This window comes from Ornithorhynchus anatinus, chromosome 2, assembly GCF_004115215.2.
Source record: "Ornithorhynchus anatinus isolate Pmale09 chromosome 2, mOrnAna1.pri.v4, whole genome shotgun sequence".
NCBI lineage: Eukaryota > Metazoa > Chordata > Mammalia > Monotremata > Ornithorhynchidae > Ornithorhynchus > Ornithorhynchus anatinus.
The window spans coordinates 169340370-169359776 of NC_041729.1; the positions used below are offsets into that span (position 1 = coordinate 169340370).

Sequence of the window (19407 nt, forward strand, 5' to 3'; positions counted from 1 at the left end):
GGATTCGAACCCATGATCTCTGACTCCAAAGTCCATGCTCTTTCCACTGAGCCACGCTGCTTCTCTTACTTCCACCTGTTCAGATTGTGAGCCTCATGCGGGATGTGGATTAGGTCCAATCTGATTATTTTATATCCACCCCAGCGGTTAGTACAGTGTTTGGCACATAGAAAGCACTTATCAAGTACCAGAATTAATGAACTGGTTTCTAATCCTGACTCCATCATTTGTCTTCTACGTGTCTTCGTGTAAGTCACTTAACTTCTCTGGTTCTGTTTCCTCATCTTGAAAATGGGAATTTCAGTATCTGTTTACCCTCACGGTTATACCGTGAGACAAGTAGAGGACAGGAACTGTGTCTGACTTGATAATCTTGTCTCTACCATGAGTGCTTAATGAATTATTACTATTATACTACAATTTTTGTTATCTTCATTAGATTGTTGATACTTGGAAGCCCAGTAGGTGTGTCAGAATGGGGAAATAATACCTTGCCAAGAAGCAGCGCAGCCCAGTGGAAAGGTCCCAGGCCTGGGAGCCAGAAGGCCTGGATTCTCATCCTGGACCCACCACGTACCTTCTGTGTGACCTTGGGCAAATCATTTACCTTCTCTGTGCCTCAGTTTCCTCATCTGTAAAACGTGGATTCGATACCTGAGCTCCCTCCTATTTAGATTTTGAGCCCCAGTTGGGACCCTATTCTTCCGCCCAAAACTTTCCTGCCGAGGTATCTGCCTCAGCAAGCTGAGCCAGGATGAGAACAAGACAGGGATTATCTCTCTTTATTGCTGTATTTTACTTTCCAAGTGGTTAGTACGGTGCTCTGCACACAGTAAGCGCTCAATAAATATGATTGAATTGAGCCGAGCTCTCCCCATTCCCAGAGCCGGGCTCCCTCCACTGGAATTACTCAAATCCCTGGAGCAGCGATTACTCATCAGGTAACGGAGCTGACTGAAAAAAGCCCAGACCTGAGAATCCGAAGGACCTGGGTTTGAATCCGGGCTCTGCCACTTGTCTGCGGTGTGACTTTGGGCAAGTCACTTCACTTCTCCGGCCCTCAGTTACCTCTTCTGTAAAATGGGGATTGATTGTGAGTACCGGGTGGGACAGGGACTGTGTCCAATCTGATTGGACTTATGGCACAACTTGATTACCTTGTACCTCTACAGATGAGAAAACTGAGACCCAAAGAGGTTGTTATTATTACTATTATCTTTATTGTTACTCATTTGACCAGTGTCTCGTAGACGGTCACGGCCAGAAAGGGGATTCAACTTGGACTCTTGACTCCCATGTCCCGTGCTCTTTCCATCAGACCACACTGCCTGATGAGGTCAATGACTTTATTGTCCTCATGTTATCCATCTTCTCATAGCGTCAGCCAGCTCCGCCGCTTGTCTGCTGTGTGACCTTGGGCAAGTGACTTCACTTCTCAGTGCCTTGGTTACTTCAGTCTGTAAAATGGGGATCAAGACAGTGAGCCCCATGTGAGACAGGGACTGTATCTAACCTGATTTGCTCGTATCCACCACAGCGCTTAGTACAATATCTGACACAGCAAGCGCTTGACAAATACTATAATTAATTAATTAAATATGTGTGTTCACAGAAATCACTTTCCCATTCCCCTCCTCACCTTCATTCTGTCTCTTTCCTGCCATGCTAACATGGCGATGTCCGGATTTCTGAAATTTGGACTGCAGGGTTATTTTTTTTTGTCTACAAAAATCTCAATTTTTTTTCCTCAAGTGACACTAAAAGGCCCAGAGGATCATATTGGTTTGCCTTTCCAAGAGGGGTCTCAGTTGAGCCTGGTTTTCAGATTTCCAGAGTCTATAAACTTTCTCACGATGATTAGTCTGACTCGAGATGACCTCAATGTCTGTTGAGAAGGGAAGTCTCTGTTTATAGAAGAGAGGGCTCAGAAGCCCACAGGCTTTGCATCGGTGGGTTGGAAGTCGGTCCTAACGACGACGACCTGCGCCGTCTAGACTCGGGAGCTGATAAGTTGTCGGCCTTGCTTGGGCCAACGTTGTTCTCACGTTTATAAAATGCAACAACTCGGTTTCTCAGCCAGGAGGAGAAGGGGGAAAGAGGGGCGGGATTTGTAATGGGAAATTACCACGAGTAAGACAGAAGATACGGCTCTTCCGATTGATTCCAAAGTGGAGAATCAAATGGACGAGTTTTCCACGTTAGTCATGCACTAGTATTTATTGAGGAACTACTGTGTGCGGAGAACTGTACTGAACACTTGGGAGAATTTGATAGACTGTGTAGACACGTCATACCCTAATGGTGAGAGGACAGGCCAGGGAGTCAGAAGGACCCGCGTTCTAATCTTGGCTCGGCCCCTTGTCTGCCTTGAGAACTTGGGCTAGTCACTTTACTTCTCTGTGTCTCAATTCCCTTATCTGCAAAATGGGGATTAAGATTCTGAGCACTGTGGGGGACAGGGACAGTGTTCAACCTAATTAGTTTGTAGCTACCCCAGCGTTTAGAACAGTGTCTGGCACATAGTATAGCACAATCACTCATCCTATCCCGACTGGATTACTGCATCAGCCTCCTTTCTGACCTCCCAACCTCCTGTCTCTCCCCGCTTCAGTCCAAATTTCACTCTGCTGCCCGTATTATCTTTCTACAGAAACGTTCTGGTTATGTCACCCCCCTCCTCAAAAACCTCCAGTGGTTGCCTATCAACCTTCGCATGAAGCAAAAATTCCTCACTTCAAAGCTGTCCATCCCCTTGTCCCCTCCTACCTCACCTCTCTTCTCTCCTTCTCCATCCCAGCCCACACACTCCGCTCCTTGGAGGCCACTAACCTCCTCACGGGGCCTCCATCTCGCCTGTCTCACCTCTGACCTCTGGCCCACGTCCTACCTCTGGCCTGGAATGCCCTTCCTCCTCAAATCTGCCAAACAATTACACTTCCCCATTTCAAAGCCCTACTGAAGGCTCACCTCCTCCAGGAGGCCTTCCCAGACTAAGCCCCCTTTTCCTCAGCTCCCCTTCCCTCGCGTCGCCCCGACTCACTCCCTTTGCTTTTCTCCCCTCTCCCGACCCCACAGCACTTGTGTCTATATAGACGTATCTATAATTCTATTCATTTATATTGATGCCAGTTTGCTTGTTTTGATGTGTATATATCTATAATTCTTTTTTATGTATATTGATGCCTGTTTACTTGTTTTAACCTCTGTCTCCCCCCTTCTAGACTGAAAGCCTGGTGTGGACAGGGATTGTAACGTTGGTATTTGTTAAGCGCTTACTATGTGCCGAGCACTGTTCTAAGCGCTGGGGTAGACACAGGGGAATCAGGTTGTCCCACATGGGGCTCACAGTCTTCATCCCCATTTTACAGATGAGGGAACTGAGGCACAGAGAAGTGAAGTGACTTACCCAAAGTCACACAGCCGACAAGTGGCCGAGCCGGGATTCGAACCCATGAACTCTGACTCCAAAGCCCGGGCTCTTTCCACTGAGCCACGCTGCTTCTCTTTGTATTGTACTTTCTCTTTGGATTGTACTTTCCGAACGCTTAGTACAGTGCTCAGCATAAAGTAAGCACTCAATAAATATGATTGAATAAATGAAATGTCACCATTATTATTATTAGTAGAAGCGGCCCTTGCCTTAAGGAGTTTACAGTCTATTGTGTGCAAAGCACTGTAGTGAGCACTTGGGAGAGGACTATAGAGTCACAGACATGGTCCCTGCATTCCATACTCCCTCCTTAGCATTCATGTCTAAATATCTGCTCAATTTATTTCTTCTGACCATGCTAGTTATAGGTATTTTTGCACTGTTTTCCACATTAGAGAGGAAGCTCCTCGGGGCAGGGCCTGGGACACTTGGTTATTCTGTACTTTTCAAGCGCCTAGTACAGTGTACTGCACCCAGTAGTTGACTGGTTGCACTTACCCATCCATTGTAGATGGTAATCATTAGAATAGTGTGGCTTAGTGGAAAGAGCCCAGGCTTGGGAGTAAGAGGTTGTGAGTTCTAATCCCGGCTCCGCCACTTGTCAGCTGTGTGACTTTGGGCAAGTCACTCCACTTCTCTGTGCCTCAGTTTTCTCATCTGTAAAATAAGGATTCAGTACCTCATCTCCCTCCTCCTTAGACTGAGAACTACAAAACTCCTCACTCTAGGCTTCAAGGCTCTCCATCACCTTGCCCCTTCCTACCTCTCCTCCCTTCTCTCTTTCTACCGCCCACCCCGCACGCTCCGCTCCTCTGCCGCCCACCTCCACACCGTCCCTCGGTCTCGCCCATCCCGCCGTCGACCCCCGGGTCATGTCCTCCCGCGGTCCCGGAACGCCCTCCCTCCTCACCTCCGCCAGACTGATTCTCTTTCCCTCTTCAAAACCCTACTTAAAACTCACCTCCTCCAAGAGGCGTTCCCAGACTGAGCTCCTCTTCTCCCTCTACTCCCTCTGCCATCCCCCCTTTACCTCTCCGCAGCTAAAGCCTCATTTTCCCCTTTTCCCTCTGCTCCTCCACCTCTCCCTTCCCATCCCCACAGCACTGTACTCGTCCGCTCAACGGTATATATTTTCGTTACCCTATTTATTTTGTTAATGAATTGTACATCGCCTTGATTCTATTTAGTCGCCATCGGTTTTTACGAGATGTTCTTCCCCTTGACTCTATTTATTGCCATTGTTCTCGTCTGTCCGTCTCCCCCGATTAGACTGTAAGCCCGTCAAACGGCAGGGACTGTCTCTATCTGTTGCCGACTTGTTCATCCCAAGCGCTTAGTAAAGTACTCTGCACATAGTAAGCGCTCAATAAATACTATTGAATGAATTGAATGAATGTGGGACATGGACTGTGTCCAACCTGATTATCTTGTATCTACCCCAGTGCTGAGTACAATGCCTGGTTCATGGAAAGTGCTTAACAAATACCATTAAAAAAAAAAAAAGCACTTACTATGTGCCAGGCACTGTACTCAGCACCGAAATAGGTACAAGATAATCAGATTAGACGCAGTCCCTGTACCACGAAGGACTCACAGGTGTGTTTACCAAAGGGGTTCATTTCCCTCCAAATTCACTGTTGCCCAGAGCACACCTCTTTCGGGAGTATTTGAGTGTTTTACAGATAGGGTGTTTCACCTTTCATACTTTTCTTTTTGGCAGTCTGCTACTTTCTCTTGTGTTACTGAGTTTATATGATAATTGTGGCATTTGTTAAGCACTTACTATGTGCCAAGGACTGCACCAAGCAGGGGAAGTAGATACAGGATAATCAGGTCAGACACAATGCTTCTCTGCCATGGGGCTCGCCGTCTTACAGGGTGGGAGAACGGTTACTGAAACCCCATTTTACAGATGAAGGTACTGAAACGCAGAGAAGTAGTGACTTGCCCAGGGTCTCAAAGAGCATGTAGGTGGTGGAGTCGCGATTAGAACCCAGGTCCTCTCACTCCCAGCCCATGCTCTGTCCACGAGGCCACACTGTTTCCCGTGTCCCTGCTGAATATATTAGAGGAAGATGAGAATGTGTGTGTCTGGATAAACTTCACCCCGCTTTCAGCTGCTAATTTATGCTCCTTGTAGGCAAGGCGCATGTCTTCCAACTCTGCTATATTTCCCCTCCCAGGCACTTAGTACAGTGTTTTACATACATAAGTGTTCAATAAATATGACTGATTGGTTGTTAAATGGAAAAGCAACAGGAATAGATATTCCATCGATCATTTATGTTGTTGTTCATTCATTCATTCATTCATTCATTCATTCATTCATTCAATCATATTTATTGACTGCTTACTATGTGCAGAGCACTGTACTAAACGCTTGGAAAGTACAATTCAGCAACAGATAGAGACAATCCCTACCCAACAACAGGCACACAGTCTAGAAGGGGGGAGACAGACAAAACAAAACAAGTAGACAGGCATCAATAGTATCAATATAAATAAATAAAATTATAGATGTACAGACATCATTAATAAAATAAGTAGAATGATAAATATGTACATATATACGCAAGTGCTGTGAGGCAGGAAGGGGGAAGAGCAGAGGGAGGGAGTCGGGGCGATGGGGAGGGAAGGAGGAGCAGAGGAAAAGGGGGCTTAGTCTGGGAAGGCCTCCTAGAGGAGGTGAGCTCTCAGTAGGGTTTTGAAGGGGGAATGTATGCTAATTTGGTGGATGTGAGGAAAAAATATGGAACACTTCACAGATTTGTGTGTCACTGCTGTGGGCAGGGAACATGACTGCCAACTCTGCTGAATTGTACTCTCCCATCCATTAATATAGTGTTCTGCACATAGTAAGCACTCAATAAATGCCATTGATCGATTGATGTTTGATTGATGTTATATCTATTCATAGTATTTACTGAGCACCTGCTCTGTGCAGAGCACTGTACTAAGCTCTTGGAAGAGGAAAGTAGAAGATTGCAAAATTGCACTTTCCTTCTGGACAGGGATCATGTGCGTCGATTCTGTTCTGCTCTTCTAAGCATTAAGCACAGTGCCAAGCACACAGTAGATGATCAATACATACTACCGATGGAGACAAAAAAAAAAAGAGATACAGCACATTTGCAGAGCTACCGACTGCTCATCAGTCACTGATGAAAACAGATTTTGTGTCTCTAGCGTTAAGGGGAAGTTCTCACGTGGGACAACCTGATGACCCTGTATCTACCCCAGCGCTTAGAACAGTGCTCTGCACATAGTAAGCCCTTAACAAATACCAACATTATTATTATTTTAAATCCAGCCCAGTGGCCAGAACAAACATTGAGATGGTGAGCCCTTCTACATTGTAAACTCACTGCGGGCTGGGAAGGTGTCTTCCATCTCTGTTATACTGTACTCTCCCAAACGTTTAGTACAGCACTCTGCAAACAGTGAGTGCTCAATAAATACCATCGATCGATTCATTGAAAAGATGACTCCTTGGATTTCCACTCTTCCAAGGTTGTTGCTGTTGTCTTCAATGAAACTTTTAAGTGTCCAAACGAGTCTTCTGTTGTCTTCTCCCCAGTGCTTAGTACAGTGCTCTGCGCACAGTAAGTGCTCAGTAAATACCAAAAAATAATCTACTTCTAGGTGGTGGTGTCTTTTATTTTTTAGATGGTATTTGTTTATCCCTTACAATATATCAGTCATTATACTAAGCACTGGGTGAAATACAGGCTAATTGGGTTGGAGAAGCAGCGTGGCTCAGTGGAAAAAGACCGGGCTTGGGAGTCAGAGGTCGTGGGTTCTAATCCTGGTTCTTCCACTTGTCAGCTGTGTGACTTTGGGCAAGTCACTTCACTTTTCTGTGGCCTCAGTGACCTCCTCTGTAAAATGGGGATCAAGACTGTGAGCCCCAAGTGGGACAACCTAATAACTCTATATCTATTCCAGTGCTTAGAACAATGCGTGGCACATAGTAAGCACTTAACAAATACCAGCATTATTATTATCATTAGTCCCTGTCCCACATGGGGCTCACAGCCTTAATCCCTATTTTACAGATGAGGGAACTGAGGCTCAGAGAAGTAAAGTCATATGAGAGGCAAGTGGCAGAGCCAGGATCAGTGTTACCCAAGTGCAGTTAATAATAATAATTGTGGTATTTAAGCGCTTACTCTGTGCCAGGCACTATACTAAGTGCTGGGTGGAGACAAGTAAATTGGGTGGGACACAGTTCCTGTCCCAAGTGGGGTTCACACTCTCAATCCCCATTTTACGGATGAGGTAACTGGGGCCCAGAGAAGTGAAGTGACCTGCCCAAGGTCACACAGCAGACTTTTGGTGGAACCGGAAATAGAACCCATGACCTTCAGACTCCCAGGCTCATGCATTATCTGCTACGCCATGCGGCCTCTGAAACACTGAGCTGTTTTGATGATGATGATGATGGTATTTGTTAAGTGCTTACTATATGCCAAGCACTGTTTTAAGTACTGGGGTAGGTACAAAATGATCAGGTTGTCCCACGTGGGGCTCCCAATCTCAATCCCCATTTTACAGATGAGGTAACTGAGTCACAGAGAAGTTAAGTGACTTGCTCAGCATCACAGAGCAGACAAGTGGCAGAGCCAGGATTAGAATCCACAACCTGACTCCCAAGCCTGTGCTCTTGCCTCTAGTCCATGCTGCTGTTTTCTATCAGCCTCTTTTTTGATAAGCAGATTTTATGCCCCATCAGGTAGCCGGCATGTAAACCCCAGAGCACCGTAAAGCAGGAGCACGACGGGCAGAGACCAGAGAGCACTGGTGGTGCCGAGCAAGCCACCGGTACTAGAATCAACTCCTCCGCCCGGGATCTGCATCCTGACGTCTCAGACTTCGCGCAGTCCGTCTTTCATGCTGGGAGATGCTAAGGCTGTGGTCGTCTTGCTGTTTTTTCCTCACCAATTATGTTGACAGTTTTTGTTTTTTACGGCCCAGAACAAAAAAGCAACTGTGGAACATACGTTTTGATTTAGTTTTCGAGGGCGGTTGCATGCGATGTTGATTTTGGGAAGTTGGCACCGGGTCGGAAAATCTGTCACTCTGTTGTAATACTAGTTTAATGCTTCTAAATAGTTTGGGAGTTTTGCACAGAAAACATCATTTCCAGGGGTGACATGGAAAACTAAAAAACCTTGAACTGTTTAGTTTATAAATATTTCTTTGAAATTAAATGTTTTACTTATAAACTAGCCAACCAAAATGGGGTGTTTTACCTTAAAACCCTTGCCGCATTGAACTCGCATGTTTACAAATGAAATATTTTAGTTCAAAAGCATTTTTGGTCATAGCTCGGAGGCAGGCCGCTGGACACGGGCTAGGCCTGTAACGTTAGTTCTCTGCTGGGCTTGTGGCCTCTTCCGGAGCGTCTCAGCTGTTAGACGATGCTGAATTGCCGTCGGTTTTTCTTGAGGATAATAATAATAATGATAATGATGGTGTTTAATGATGATAATGATGGTTAAGAGCTTACTATGTGCCCAGCACTGTTCTAAGTACTGGGGCAGATATAAGGTAATCAGGTTGTCCCACGTGGGGCTCACAATCTTAATCCCCATTTTCCAGATGAGGGAAGTGAGGCCCAGAGAAGTGCAGTGACTTGCCCAAACTCACACAGCTGATAAGTGGTGGATCCGGGATTAGAACCCACAACCTTCTGACTCCCAAGCTTGGGCTCTTTCCATTAAGCATCCTGCTTCTCACTCAAAACATCTAGTCCAAGGAGGCAGGCGAGGAAGTCTAAGGGAAGTGCCAGACAAACAACATCTCCCAAGAAGTCAATGATAATAATAATAATGGCATTTGTTAAGCACTTACTGTGTGCCAGGCACTGTACTAAGCGCTAAATTGCCATGGCCTACCTTACGCAGCAGCCACTGGGGCTTTCTGGGTGGGGTTTGCCTCCCCTTTCCCTGGGGTGGAGTTTCTATTAGTCAGTCATATTTATTGAGTGCTTACTGTATGCAGAGCACTGTACTAAGCGCTTGGGGGAGTATAATAGAGCAATATAACAAACACATTCCCTGCCCACAATGAACTTACAGCCTAGCGTGATGAGGGTATTTGTTAAGCATCTTAGTGTCCATCAATCAATCAAATTTATAGAGTGTTTACTGTGTGCAAAGCGTTGTACTAAGCACTTGGCAAGGTATGTGACCTAATGGGTAGAGCACGGGCTTGGGAGTCAGAAGATCATAGGTTCTAATCCTGGCTCTGTCACTTATCTGCTTTGTGACCTTAGGCAAGACATTTTACTTCTCTGGGCCTCAGTTACCTCATCTGTAAAATGGGGTTTGAGACTGTGAGCCCTGCGTGGGACAGGGACTGTGTCCAACCCAATCTTCTTGTATCCACTCCAGCGCTTAGTACAGTGCCTGGCACATAGTAAAGCACTTAATAAATATCATCATTATTATTATTATGATACGACAGAGTTGGAATACATGTACCCTGCCTACAGGGAGTTAACAGTCTACTAGGGGAAACAGACCTTAAAATAAATGCGAGGCAGCTTGGAAAAGTGGCTAGAGTCCAAGCCTGGGAGTCAAAAGGACCTGGGTTCTAATCCTGGCTCTTCCACTTGTCTGCTGTGTGACCTTGGGCAGGTCACTTAACTGTTCTGTGCCTCAGTTTGCCTCATCTGTAAAATGGAAACGATCTGGGCATGTCACCCCCCTTCTTAAACAACTCCAGTGGTTGCCTATCAACCTCCGCTCCAAACAAAAACTCCTCACTCTAGGCTTCAAGGCTCTCCATCACCTCGCCCCTTCCTACCTCTCCTCCCTTCTCTCTTTCTGCCGCCCACCCCGCATGCTCCGCTCCTCCGCCGCCCACCTCCTCGCCGTCCCTCGGTCTCGCCCATCCCGCCGTCGACCCCCGGGTCGCGTCCTCCCGCGGTCCCGGAACGCCCTCCCTCCTCACCTCCGCCAAACTGATTCTCTTCCCCTCTTCAAAACCCTTCTTAAAACTCACCTCCTCCAAGAGGCCTTCCCAGACTGAGCTCCTCTTCTCCCTCTACTCCCTCTGCCATCCTCCCTTTACCTCTCCGCAGCTTAACCCTCTTTTTCCCCTTTTCCCTCTGCTCCTCCACCTCTCCCTTCCCATCCCCACAGCACCGTACTCGTCCGCTCGACTGTATATATTTTCGTTACCCTATTTATTTTGTTAATGAATTGTACATCGCCTCGATTCTATTTAGTTGCCATTGTTTTTACGAGATGTTCTTCCCCTTGACTCTATCTATTGCCATTGTTCTTGTCTGTCCGTCTCCCCCGATTAGACCGTAAGCCCGTCAAACGGCAGGGACCGTCTCCATCTGTTGCCGACTTGTTCATCCCAAGCGCTTAGTACAGTGCTCTGCACATAGTAAGTGCTCAATAAATACTATTGAATGAATGAATGAAAGATTGTAAGCCTCAAGTGAGGCAGGGACTGGGTCAAATCCTATTACCTTTCATCTACTCCAATGCTTAGTACAGTGCCTGGCACATTGTAAGTGCTTAATAAATGCCACAATTATTATTATTATCTTTACAGAAAGGGGAAATAGTAGAATGTTAAGGATATTTACATAAGCATCATGGAACTGGGGTGAGTAGGAAGTGTCTAATGGGTGCACAGCCAAGTGCATAGTTGATTCATTCAATCCTATTTATTGAGCGCTTACCGAGCACCGAGCACTGTACTAAGTGCTTGGAAAGTACAGTTCAGCAACAGATAGAGACAATCCCTGCCCAAAGAACGTGCTCACAGTCTAGAAGGGGGAGGCAGACAACAAAACAAAACAAGTAGGCATCGAAACGATCAAAATAAATAGAATCATAGATATATACACATCATTAATAAAATAGAGTAATAAATATGTACAAATATACACAAGTGCTTGGAGAGAGGAGTCCGGGAATCAATCAATCGTATTTATTGAGCACTTATTATGTGCAGGGCACCGTACTAAGTGTTTGGAAGAGTTCAAGGCCTCTTGGAGGGGGTGTGATTTTTAGGAGGGTCTCGAAGTTGGGGAGAGTGGCGGATGTTGGATATGAAAAGTTGGTTAAGCCAGGCAGTCAGTCGTTTTAATGTACTAAGTAATTCCCTGTACTAAGCACTTGGGAGACTACAATTCAACAATTTACTCATTCAGTTGTATTTATTGAGCACTTACTGCGTGCAAAGAACTGTACTAAATGCTTAGGAAAGAACACCAATAAACAGTGATAGTCCCTGCCCACAACAAGCTCACAGTCTAGAGGGAGACAAACATCAATACAAGTAAATAAAATGACAGAAATGAACATAAGTGCTTAGGGGCTGGGCGGGGTAAAGAGCAAAGGGATAAATAAAATGACAGATACGCATAAATACTTTAGGGCGGGGAAGAGGGAAGAGCAAAGGGAGCAAGTCAGGGCGAAGCAGAAGGGAGGGGGAGATGAGGAAAAGTGGGGCTTAGTCTGGGAAGGCCTCCCAGAGGAGATGGGCCTTCAATAAAGCTTTAAAGGGGATGGGGGAGTCTGTGGGATTAGAGGAGGGAGGGCGCTCCAGGCCAGAGGCGGGACGTGGGCCAGGGGTTGGCAGTGAGACAGGCAGACAGGCGAGATGGAATGAGAAGTGAGAAGGTTAGCACTAGAGGAGCGGTCACAATAAATGGACAGTTTCCCTGCCCATAACAAGCTTAGAGTCTAGAGGGAGACAGGACTTGGATCCGCGTCTTCCCATCAGCTCTGCAGGCGGAAGCCGGAGAGCGCAGAGGCCTGGGCTCCTCTTGGGACCCAGACACATGTCAAAGCGGGCTCTTTATCCCCTGCTCCAATCCTGCGGGCCAGGTTATTCCCGGTTTTGTGGCTTCCTGTTCCGGCGTGGAGTTTAAAGCGTGGCTTGTGTGGCCTTGGTGTGTACCAGCCCCGGGACTCCTTCCAACAGGGGCTTTGATTGGGACATCAATCGCCGGCCCTCATTCCGTCCGTCTGAGGAAAATCACCCGGCGCGTTTCTCCGGGACGCTTGGCTGCTCTCACTAGAGGACGTTGGCCAGACGTCCGATCTCCTATTCGGGTGTATTTATTGAGTGTTTACTGTGTGCGGTGCACTGTACTAAGCACTTGGGAGAGAACAATGCAGCAATAAGCTGACACATTCCCTCACTAGCTCCTTCATTTCTTCGGGATGGGCCACGAAGAGGTCTTTAACCTGCCACTTGCCAGCTCTGTGATCTCGGCCCAGTCTCTTGACTTTCCTGGGCCTCAGTTTCCTAACCTAATAATGATAATAATTATAGTGCTTGTTAAGCGCTTTCCATGTGCCAATCACTGTTTTAAGCACTGGGGTAGATACAAGTTAATGGGGACTTAACAAGTTAATGGGGTAGATACAAGTTAATGGGGTCTGTGAGCCCCTCCTGGGACAGGGACAGTGTCCATCCCGATTTGCTTGTATCAACCCCAGTGCTTAGTACAGTGCTTGGCACATAATAAGCACTGAACAAATTCTACAGTTAATTAATCAAGTTGGGCACAGTCCCTGTCCCACATGGGGCTCATATTCTTATCCCCATTTTACAGGTGTGGTCACTGAGACCAGAGAAGTGAAGTGACTTGCCCAAAGTCACACAGCGGACTTGTGGCAGGGCTGGGATGAGAACCCAGGTCGTTCTTACTCCCAGGCCCGGGCTCCCCTCTAAAATGAGGATGCCATACCTGATCTCCCTCCCTCTTATTCATTCATTCAATCATATTTAATGAGGGCTTACCATGTGCAGAGCACTGTACTGAGCACTTGGGAGATCCAATACAACAATAAACAGATACATTCCTTGCCCACAGTGAGCTTACAGTCTAGAGGGGGAGACACAAATGGGAGGGGCAAGTGGCAGAGCCGGGGTTAGTAGTCAGACCCTCTGTTCTGATTCCACCCCTCAAGGAGTTTCCTGTCTTATGCTGTCGAATCGTCTCTGACCCACAGCGACTCCATAGGCACCTCACTCCCAAAACGTCCCCCTTCATCTGCATTCGTTCTGGTAGTGGATCCATAGAATTTTCTTGGGGAAAAGAATCTGAAAGTGGTTTACCATAGCCTCCTTCCAAGTGGTAAACTTGAGTCTCCACCCTCGACTCTCTCCCGTGCCACTGCTGCCCAACACGGGGGAGTTTTGACTTGTAGCAGATGGTCTTCCACTCATTAGCCACTGCCCAAGCTAGGAATGGCTTGGTAGTCGAGGCTGGTAGAGGCCTGGCAACTCTCCAGGTGCCGACCTGAGCGGGAACTTAAGGAGCTTACAAACAAGTGTAAATAAAGTGCTCTACAAATCATAGGCCCTCATAACCCTTGATTGACTGGTTCACTTGATCTGCTTTATTTCTGCTCCACTCTCCTTGGTTTTTTTTATCTTCTCCAAGACAAACCGTAGGGGTATTTGACTTGAACCAGCGTGGGCTTACAGGTCGACCAGCGTCTCAGAGAAAGCCTGAGGCCGATCTAAAGTGGGCTTCCGGGTCGACCAGCATCTTACCAGAAGGTCTGGAGCCGATCTAAAGTGAGCTTACAAGTTGAACAGCATCTCACCAGAAGGCCTGGGGCCGATCCAAAGTGGGCTTACAGGTCAACCAGTGTCTTACCAGAGGCCTGGGGCCTATCCAAAGTGGGTTTTTACAGGTCAACCAGTGTTTTACCAGAAGGCCTGGGGCCAATCCAGAATGGGTTTACAGGTCAACCAGCGTCTCAGCAGAAGGCCTGAGGCCGATCTAAAGTGGGCTTCCGGGTCGACCAGAATCTTACCAGAAGGCCTGGAGCTGATCCAAAGTGGGCTTCCAAGTCAGCCAGCGTCTTACCAGGAGGCCTGGAGTCGATCCAAAGTGGGTTTACAGGTCAACCAGTGTTTTACCAGAAGGCCTGGGGCCAATCCAGAATGGGTTTACAGGTCGACCAGCGTCTCAGAGAAAGCCTGAGGCCGATCTAAAGTGGGCTGGAAGCATCTTACCAGAAGACCTGGAGCCGATCCAAAGTGGGCTTCCAAGTCAGCCAGCATCCTACCAGGAGGCCTGGAGTCGATCTAAAGTGGGTTTACAGGTCAACCAGTGTTGTACCAGAAGGCCTGGGGCCAATCCAGACTGGGTTTACAAGTCGACCAGCATCTCACCAGAAAGCTTGGGATCCTAAGCTCATTGTGGGCAGCGAAAGTGTCCCTTTATTTTTCTATTGTATTCTTCTAGTCGCATAGTTTGCACACAATAAGCACTCAAAAAATATGATGATTGAATGAATGGGGCCGATCCAAATTGGGCATACAGATTAGTGTGGCTCAGTGGAAAGAGGCTGGGCTTGGGAGTCAGAGGTCATGGGTTCGAATCCCCGCCCGCTCTGCCACTTGGCAGCTGTGTTACTGTGGGCAAGTCACTTCACTTCTCTGGGCCTCAGTTACCTCATCTGGAAAATGGGGATTAACTGTGAGCCTCACGTGGGACAACTTGATTACCCTGTATCTCCCCCAGTGCTTAGCGCAGTGCTCTGCACATAGTAAATGCTTAACAGATGCCAACATTATTATTATTATCGACCCACGTCTGTCAACCCAATTTGCTTGTATCCATCCCGGCACTTAGAACAGTGCCTGGCACATTGTGAGCACTTAATAAATGCCATCATTATTATTATTGTTATTAAGACCTGAGGGCCGAGGCCCAGCTAGATACAAGTTAATCAGGTTAGACACAGTCCCTCTCTCATGTGGGGTTCGCACTCTTAATCCCCATTTTTTACAGAGGAGGTAACTGAGAAGTGAAGTGACTTGCCCCAGATCACACAGCAGACAAGTGGTGGGGCTGGGATTAGAACCCTTGACCTTCTGACTCCCAAGCCCGTGCTCTATCCACTGTACCGTGCTGCTTCTCATACTGATGAAGTTCATTCATTCAATCGTATTTGAGCGCTTACTGTGTCCAGAACACTCTACTAAGCGCTTCTAAAATGGCTGATACGTTTCCCCTTTTATTCTCCCCTCGAGTGTTGACGGCCTTGTGAAGTTGTCATCCTGTCAGCAGAGCAGTTGAAGCCCCCTGGACTAATTGGTTTTATTTATTGTACCACCCAAGGAATTAGAGAATACCCCATTGAGGCATCCTCTGTCCATCAAAGTACAGCTGAAACACCGCAGGGTCAGTGTCAGTGCCCAACCCGATTTATCTGTATCCACCCCAGCGCTTAGTACAGTGCTTGGCCCATAGTAAGCGTTTAACAAATATCACAATTTTTATGATTATTACCACACCTCTTCCAGGAAGTCTTCCTCTTCTCCCAAGCTAGTCCCTCCCAATTCCCAGCTTGGTGTGTTCAAGTACAAACTTCACACTGAAACCATCATGGGGGGAACCCTTCTGTTCAGAACAGTGCTTGACACATAGCAATCGCTTAACAAATACCATTATTATTATAATGAGAAGCAGCATGGTGTAGTGGATAGAGCCTGGGCCTGGGAGACAGAAGGTCATGGGTTCCAATCCCCGCTCCCCCACTTTTCTGCTGGGTGACCTTGGACTAGTCACTTCACTTCTCTGGGCCTCAGCTTCCTCATCTGTAAAATGGGGATCGGGAGTGTGAACCCCATGTCGGACAGGGACTGTGTCCAACCCAATTATCTTGTACCTACCCCTGATCTTAGAATAGTGCTTGGCATATAGTAAGCACTTAACAAGTACCGTAATTATTATTAATGACTCCCGTGTCCACTCTGTTAGTAGTTACTCATGTAGGTATCTGTTTTTCTTTTCTGTCGGGAAGGAATTTTGTGTCAGTCTACTCTACTGTATTGTCAGTCCCTTGAGGATGCTGTTTATCAACTCAATTGTACTCTCCCAAGCACTTACTACAGTCCTCTGTACTCAGACTGTAAGCTCCTTAAGAGTAGAGGTAGTGTCTACCTCTATTGTCCTCTTCCAAGCATTCAGCACAGTGCTTTGCACCCAGTAGACTGTAACCTCCTTAAGGACATGGATCAATGCTCTAAATGCAGTAAACTGTAATCTCTTTAAGGACAGCGATCATGTCTTCCAACCCTACTGTGCTCTCCCCAGCATAGTACAGTGCTCTGCCCACAATTATCCAGTACATAGAATTGGTTGATTAATTAATCTCTTGCCAGAACTTTCTGTGAAGCTTGTGCCCAGGACACCCGCACCAGGAGGAAAAAGCCTGGAGAATGTTGTCTGAGGATGGAATCGTTATCACTTTGGATTAATCCTCAAATAATCCTCAACAAATCTCTTGCACTTTACACGACAGCCTGTTCGGTGGTAGAGTGAAGTTCTCAGGGGAGAACGTGACTTTAATCCATCCATCAGTGGTATTTGTTGAGCGCTTACTATGCGCAGAGCTCTGTATTAAGGTGCTGTGGATGCCTGTTTACTTGTTTTGATGTCTCTCTCCCACTTCTAGTCTGTGAGTCCGTTGTGGGCAGGGATTGTCTCTGTTGCTGAATTGTACTTTCTAAGGGTTTAGGACAGTGCTCTGCACACAGTAAGCGCTCAATAAATATGATTGAATGAATGAATGAATGAATGACTTGGGAGAGCGCAGCACAAGACTTAGCAGTAATGGCTGAGCGAAAGTGAGAGGGGAGAGAGAAATCCCAAAACGATCCAGGCGCCTGCGTTGTAGTGTTTGTGATTTATGGCCTTCCGTAGTTTATTTATTCACCACTTCCTCCTCCTGCCAGTAAATTATTTAAGCTTAAGCTATTTGAGGGAAGGGATCGTGTCTCCAAACTCTCTTGTCGTCCCCTAAGTGCTCAGTCCAGTGGTCTGGACAAAGTAGACTGGAAGCAACTTGAGGGCAGGGATCTTATCTACTCGATTGTACTCTCCCAAATGCTCAGTACAACATTCTGTGCCCTAAAGGCACTCTTTTGATTTAGTTATTATCCTAGAGAAAGAAGAACATCATCAGATAAGGTTTTAGACCCTGAGGTTTCAGGCCCGAACAGTGAATACAGTGTTTCTTTGTGATTAATTTCAGGGAAATTTGTTAGGGCCATTTAGCTAATATTCCGAGGCCTCGTAAACATGCAAATAGAGAACATTTTAATTTCTGGGAGTGATGAAGTGAGTGAAATATGTAGATGGTTTGCTGATTCTTTTTGCTGATTCATGCAGTCCTTTTTGGCGAAGCACCGTGGCCTAGTGGAAAGAGCAAGGGCTAGGAGTCAGAGGACCTGGGTTCTAATTCCAGCTCCACCGTTTGCTGTTGGACCTTGGGCAGATCACTTAACTTCTCTATGCCTCAATTTCCTCATCTGTAAAATGGTGATTTGGTACCTGTTCTCCCGCCTAGGACTGTGAGCCCCATGTGGGACAGGGACTGTGTTCACCCTGATTATCTGTTATCTACCCCAGTGCTTATGAGAAGCAACATGGTGCAGTGGATAGAGCCACAGACCTGGGAGTCAGAAGATCATGGGTTCTAATCCTGGCTCCATTCACTTCTCTGATTCTCAGTTCCCTCATCTGTAAAATGGAGATTAAGACTGTGAGCCCCATGTGGGATAGGGACTGTGTCCAACCAAATTTGCTTGTCTCCACCTCAGTGCTTAGTACAGTGCCTGGCACATTGTAAGTGCTTAGCAAATACCATAATTATTATTAATTCTTAATACAGTCACTAGCCTGAGGTAAGCATTTAACAAATAGCATACTTATTATTATTTTTCCTCACTGAGCCTCACTTTCATCTCTCTGTTTTCCTTGGGCACACACCCTCCCAATGCTTTCTCATCCGGCAGACCGCAGCTCTCCCCATCTTCAGAGTTCTACAAAGTTACATTTCCTCCCGAAGGCCTTCATTGAATCAGGATATTGATTGAGCGCTTACTGTAGTTAGCTGGATTTACTGAACGCTTAGTGGTGCAGAGCACTGTACTGAGTGTTTGGGAGTGGACGATAGAAAAATCAACAGACATATTCCCTGCCCACAGCGAGCTTACAGTCTATTGTATAATAATAATAATAATGGTATTTATTAAGCGCTTACTATGTGCAGAGCACTGTTCTAAGCGCTGGGGTAGATACAGGGTAATCAGGTTGTCCCATGCAGGCCACTGTACTAAACGCTGGGGAAATGATAATATAGTAGAGTAGCCAGACACGTTCCCTGCCCACAAAGAGCTTACAGTCTACAGGAGGAGTCAGATAGTAAAGTGAATAGTAGAATAGAAGGTTATGGATAGTGTTTAAGTGCTCACTATCTGACAAGCACTGTGCTAAGCACTGGGGTAGATACGAGATAATCGGGTTGGACCCAGTCCCTGTCCCACATGAGGCTCACAGTCTTAATCCCCATTTTACAGATGAGGTAACTGAGACCCAGAGAGTATCAGCATTTAAGGAGTACACGGCCAAGTTCGTAGTTGATGCAGAGGGGATATGAGGGCTTAGGGAAGGCTCCTTGGAGGAGGTGTGATTTTAGGAGGGTTTAATCTCACATCTTCCCAAATTATTTCACCTTTAGATGCTCCTTCAGTAATTCCTTGATACCTAAGCAACAGGTTTGTTTCCCGCTCCCTTCCAGCCACTGGTCTGGTCTCTGTTGGCTGGGGTCTCTGTCAGATTTATTGAGCGCCTTACTGTGTGCTGTGCACTATATTAAACGCTTGGGAGGGTACAATATGACAGAGCTGGTAGACATGTTACCCGCCCACAGCGAGCATACAGTCAAGAGGGAGATCATTAGCTTGGCCTAGTGGATAGAGCCCGGGTGTTCGAATCAGAAGGAGTTGGCTCTTAATCCCGGCTCTTGTCTGCTGTGTGACCTTGGGCAAGTTATTTCACTTCTCTGTGCCTCACTTACCTCATTTGTAAAATGGAGATTGAGACTGTGAGCCCCACGTGGGATAGGAACTGTGTCCAACCTGATTAGCTTGTATAATAATAATAATTATTATTATTGTTACTAAACTCTAAAAAT

General features: G+C 46.6%; 1 protein-coding gene across 2 annotated transcripts in view; it reads left to right on the plus strand.

The window, feature by feature from the left end:
* Positions 1-19407, plus strand: part of PDE3A (phosphodiesterase 3A) — a 298794-nt gene that overhangs the window by 12112 nt on the left and 267275 nt on the right. The gene's annotated exons all lie outside the window — the stretch shown is intronic.